This window comes from Neolamprologus brichardi, chromosome 23, assembly GCF_056152115.1.
Source record: "Neolamprologus brichardi isolate AB-2024 chromosome 23, ASM5615211v1, whole genome shotgun sequence".
NCBI classification, from domain to species: domain Eukaryota; kingdom Metazoa; phylum Chordata; class Actinopteri; order Cichliformes; family Cichlidae; genus Neolamprologus; species Neolamprologus brichardi.
Window position 1 is genome coordinate 20,312,638 of NC_142125.1, and position 6,000 is coordinate 20,318,637.

Here is a 6,000-nt window from a genome sequence, read left to right on the forward strand (position 1 = left end):
AAAGTCGCGGGCTAACATTAATATGAAAAAAAAATATGAAAAAAAAACTTCCTCTAGATATAAGAATTAATCTTTTCTTATGGACTCAAACAAGTTTTGCTGAAAAACTGAATATGGAACAAGCAAAGCTTAATACTAAACAATATATATATTAGCTGTATAATACCAGTAGGCCAGCTCTAATAGTAATTTGGTATGGCTTCGCGGGCCAAATGTAATTAGGCTGCGGGCCAAATTTGGCCTGAGTTTGACACCTATGCTGTAAATGGACCAAACTTCAGTCAGGAGAACAACTGAGATAATCCATCCACAATACGAGGTTAGTCATTAATATACTGCAACAACATGAGAATAGAGCAACTGCAAGAGAATTCAACATTAATGAATCAATGGTACGGAAGTGGAGGAAGAAAGAAGAATAAGCTGACTAAAGCTTGACGTATCTGACTGTTTTGTTTCACTTAATGCACCTTATAATCCAGTGCACCTTATGGTCCGAAAAATATGGTAATATACCACACAGTATCATAAGCCTGGTAATCATTATTACAATTAGGGCTTTGCCAAATAATACCATCCTCTTATATACCAGTATAAATTCTTACATGGTACAAACGTGTCACATTTTAAGATCAGTAATATGGCAACACCAAGTCTGTAGCTTCCCTAGCATACATAACAACAAGCTCAGTCATGGATAAGAGTGAGAGCCACGTGTGAGCCTCCATTGACGGTTTAGTAGGAAAAAAAGGGAACTATTAAAACAATCTCAAATAAAACTCAATACTTGAGCAGAAAACTGCTCCCACTAAAGGTGGAAACAACAAACCTGTTTCACCACATCACAAGCAAATAGCCATCAACGAGCAGAACCAGGCCACAAAAAACGAGACGCTAGCAGCTGGTGATCTGCTACCCAAATGTAAACGAATTACTAAGGAGAGTTGCGCCAGAGCACTCGCTAGCTGTACTCTATATGACCATGAGAGTAAATACTGGATGGAAATTACTGACATGGTCACATGGTGGAAAAGCAGAGCTTTAATTAGTGCTTGCATGTAAGGTAACACGGTTAAGTTACTTTATTTTGGGGAAAAAAAGCCCCTCATTTTGTTTCCGCTAATTAATGCTGGTATCGTTTTTCACTAACATCAGAAGTATCACTATTGCAAACTTCCTCGTAATATTGTGACATCATTTTGAAGCTACATTACCCAGCACATTTGTCATCATTATATGTGATTATTAACATTGTTTACTTACACCACACACTTTATTTCAAGTAGACCTGGTTTTGGAACAGCTCTTAATATCTTCTGAAACTTTCTTTCGCTAGTTTTATTTTGTCATTTTTTTCTTTTACATTCAAGTTATTTTCAGATAAATGGAAACTCTATTTTTATAAACAGCAACATTACCACCGTCCAGGACCCCAATTCAGTGTCCTTGCAATTCTAGACTATCATTTCCTTATGGTGTAGTAAAGTGCATTTTATTATATGTAGCTGTTTTGATGTCAGTAACAACAATTATAGTGACTACAGTGGTATTTATGAATTTCAGTCAAAGCTTGTGTGGTGGCAGGTCTCATGAATAGTCATTAATAGGCATGGGTCACTTGCTGTGCCTGACCTCCTAACATTTTCCTGTTAAACACAAAACTAAAATGCCTTCATGATTATAATTTAAACAAATTAATATTAAGGTAGGTGGATGCCATTCTAGGTGGATGCCATTCATCCTAAGTGAATTTTAGCCGATTTGCCAAATAGTTTAAGGTGCTAACTCTAACTCTACCCCTAACAGGTTTCAGGTCACCTAGTGCATAAAAACCAGAGGAAGTGGAAAGAAATGGATGGACGGACGGATGGATGGATAAAATATCAGCAGCACGGCCCAAAGTCCAGTTAGTGGATCATGTATTTTCACCTATCACAGCAGAGGAAAGTCATTGAGTTTGTCATTGAGATTATGCAGATAGCAGCCTAGCAGATCATTCCACCTGGGATCAACAAGTTAACTTGGTCAGACACTATGGGATGTTTCCGTTATTTTGTCAGAGTTCAGCTCTGCTTAAATCGATACTGATTTTTATCTGGTGTCCATTTTAATACATTCATGTATTGGTGTCGTCGTGACCTTTTCATTCTCTTGAAAGCATTCAAGCATGCAAATCAAATGGAGGATTTCACTGTGGAGAAAAGCAATTTCTGAATAAAAACAGGTACAGGACAACACTGACCCAAATGTAGATGGCGCAAAAACTACGGAAAAAAAGCTGCACACTTGATTAGATCTCCCAAAACTTTGAAAACCTGAAAATCTATTCCATCATTGCCTTTGCTGTCTGAAGTAGATTGGGATTCATCAACAACTTGGAGTCACTTCTGACCAAGACGTGTCTTTAACTCACAAACTGACCAAATCTGTAGACCTTGCTCTTTCCATTTGTGCAGTATTGTTAAACATCCTGTCTCAGAGTGATGTTGAAAAACTAGTTCATCTATTTTGCTTCTTTGAAACCAAGTGGTCTATTATCCCAACAGAGCACTAGACTTACAACTTTCCTTCTTGATAAAGCTTACAGTTAGGGCTGGATCAGGTGACCGTGAGCCATCCTTTAGTTAAGCTGCTATAGGCTCAAGCTGCTGGGGGACTTCCAAAACACAGCCCTGCTCAAATGTGATGATCTGATTGTTATGGTTCTCTCTCCAGCATTGTAGCACCTTATCTTACTGTGTCAGACTGAGACAACTGCTGTTGTGACTAAAAATACAGTAAATGAAAGAAAATGAAAAGAAAAGCATCTACAGTCTTCAATCTACAGTTAGGTCTGCAGCAATGTCAACCTCAAATGCAACATGAAATGCTCAACTTGTGTTTTTTTTATTTAGTGGTTTTATATGCTCAGTGTTTCTGAAGTGATGAGCAAACAGAAGATAGAGAAACAGAGGAAATAATCATTAAATAGGGTTAATGATCGTCACCCTCTCTCTGACTTCAGCTGGGCTCACAGAAAATAACTTGGATGCTCTGGTCTGAATCATATTAATGTAACAGATTCCAAATTGTTCTTATAAAGTCTTCCTCAATATTAGCTATGGAGCTCCACAGTTTTCTGTAGTAGCTTCGATATCTTTCATGTTATGCTTCTTGTTCACAATATCATTAGAAAGCATTTCCAGGTATGTGCAGATGGTACCCAGTGACTACAAATCAGTTAGTTAGAGTGCAGACACGTCTGAAAGGCAACAATGTAAGGATTAAACAAAAATAGAAATGCTCAATCTGTGTGTTTTACTGACTTTATAAATGCTGTAAATGCCCTCTGTTCCCATACTTGAGCTGCATTTAGAAGTTTCAGTTAGAGAAGATGACAAGATCTACTTTCTCCTGACTTTAAAAGCCCAGTTCATGCAGACAAAAGTTTTGAGAGAAGAAGAAGGTGGCGATGTGATTAAACATTTGCAACGACGACAAAGAAGAAAAGAACAGAAGTGTTCACAAAACTGCACCCAGAATTTCGTCCTTGCGAATCCCTGTGCACAGTTGTCTCTTAATGTAAGGAACTGAACTGATCTTGAACAAGCCTCAGAAAACATCTTGTTTATGGCTCATTGTTGCGGAAGTGGCTGAATGTATGCTTGCTGCCATTCTTATCTGTTATAACACATGGGGTCATGAGGGCGGAGGGGTTTACTGGGCAGAGATGAGCTCACACAGAGCTGAGTGTCTGCAGAAAAATCTTAAAAAGCATCGATTTCACATTCTGAAATGTCACTCTTGTTTTCTATCCTGCTCCAGGATCTGACTTCAATTATTACATCTTTCCAAGGTCCAAGTCACAGTTAATGGTTATCTAAGAATTAATACAGCATTAATACACTAAGAAAGCCAAATGTTCAGTTCATTAGACTAAAACAAACAAACAAACAAACAGCAAAGCAACAAAGTGCCACATTTTAGAATCTGGAATGATGATCAGATGATTTTAGGTTACATTAATTGACTCTTTCAGCTAAAATTCAGGGATTTTCCTGAGCCCTGAATAGCTGCTTGTTGGTGACACCAGCACAGCTGACCGGCATCTACTGAAGGCAATGAGTTTGTCTTATTTTATTTAACAGAAATATTTGGGGGTTTTCCTATTATTCCTGAAGTATTTGTGTACAAAATGTCTATAAATCTTGAGTAAATGAACCCCAACTTGAATTAAATGCTTACAAATTTAATTTTATTACAGCGCTGCTTATTTTCCTTTACCTCTGCCTGAAACCTTACTCTTCAATAGCACACAAACATGGGCACTTCCTAGGTCACATAGGGCCCAATTTGATCACCAGAAGGTTAGATTTCTCATTAAATTATTCATAAAACGGTGGAACATCCTGACATCTTTAAAAAAATAAGTGCGTTTTTCAATGATGTGTCAACGTCTTTCCACATTCAGTGACACAGCTGTCATTACATGCACCACACGATTACAGATCAAAGAGGAAAGATACACAGCCGTTGCTTTGTTGAAACTAAACAGAAGTATTTCACATCTTTTATTTGAAGCAACTTACATCATCCTAGAAATAATTTTAACTTTCCAGATGTTTTCACTGTGATGAAGCACCGCTGCATCACCACAGGAGGTGTTGTGTCGTATCGATAATGTCTGTAATTAATGACTCCACTGCAATTTTCACACTTTGTGAGGTCACCCAGTGACCCAGATTGGACACAGGTTTGACACTCCCGCTGTACATTGACAATGGTTTTCATTGATATCTCTCATATTTTTGGATGGTTTTTTGATCAAGAAGCAGATATTTGAACCGTGTGGTATCACAAAAGGTCAAACTTCAAACCACACTGAGAGATATTTAAAATGGGCAGAAAACAACAATTTTAAGTCAGAGCACTTAATTAAAGTAACCTGTATTAAAAGTGAATTACAATAATAACTAAAGTAAACTGAATGCCACCCTCAATATCCTGAACTCGATAAGTGCTTAAGAAACTTCACGAATCTTTTTCTTTTCTTTTCTTGTCCTACATCTGCTTCTGCATCGATTATTTTTTGGGGAAAAACTTAAATTTGACCATTTGTCTTCTCAAAAAGGGACTTACAAAACACACAGGAGCAGGTGTACAGACATACTGAAAGGTGTACATGTGCTCCTCAGGCAGCAGTTTCACTGTCAGGTGTAAAGAAATTTTAAAAAGAAACGTATTTATATCAAATGTCAGTAGATAAACATGTTCACTCTAACACACAGAATAGCATCAGTTTTAAAGGTAATTTACAATAGTTACTATATTTTCGATGGATTCAAGGTGTGTGTGTGTGTGTGTTTGTGTAGGGGGGGGGGGGGGGGGGCGTCAGTAAGCAAACTGTGGTAAAAGCTCTCCTATTGGGGTTTTGCATAAAATAAATAAGCAGTAATAAACAGTTGTGTGATTCTTCAGACAGTTCACGCATTTTCTTTCCGCTTTACATGAAGTTTGTAAACTGGGATCTTCTTGTTAACCTTACAAACTGGCGCACTTAACCTGCAGATTAAAAAGCAGGAATCCGTCTTACCTGGAGTAAGCCTCTTTAACGCCTCCTGTGGCGCGATTCCTCAAACACAAACCCACGCGGGGAGCAGGAACCGGCCGGTGGCCCGTCGATTGAGCAGATAGTGGGGATGAAGTCCGTACGAAGAGTCGGGAGCTGTCCTAACAGCTGCTGCTGCTGTTGCTCGGTGCTGATGTGCTGTCCGCGGAGCGAATGCGCCTTTCACCACCCTGTCACAATATTTCTGTCCCCCTCCCCTCCATAAGGAGCTTTTCCTCCACCTGATCCCGCGTCATTAGCCAAACACCAGCTGGAGCTCTGGACTCCCCCACCCATCTTTACTGAACCACCTCCTCGTCTCCATTGCGCTCTGCTCCGAGGAGCAATGTGTGGAAGACAGTTAGTGCCAAGATAGAAATACAACGTGTGCGCTAAATGAAGCAATTTAAACA

General features: G+C 38.9%; 1 protein-coding gene across 1 annotated transcript in view; it reads right to left on the reverse strand.

Annotated features, from left to right (window-relative positions):
• crfa4 (cytokine receptor family, class I receptor 4) overlaps nucleotides 1–5,773 on the reverse strand; it is a 48,754-nt gene extending 42,981 nt beyond the window's left edge. The window contains exon 1 of the mRNA XM_006800353.2: nucleotides 5,573–5,773. The gene's annotated coding sequence lies outside the window, so the exon portion shown is untranslated. The remainder of the gene's footprint in view (nucleotides 1–5,572) is intronic.
• Between the last annotated feature and the right edge of the window lie 227 nt (nucleotides 5,774–6,000).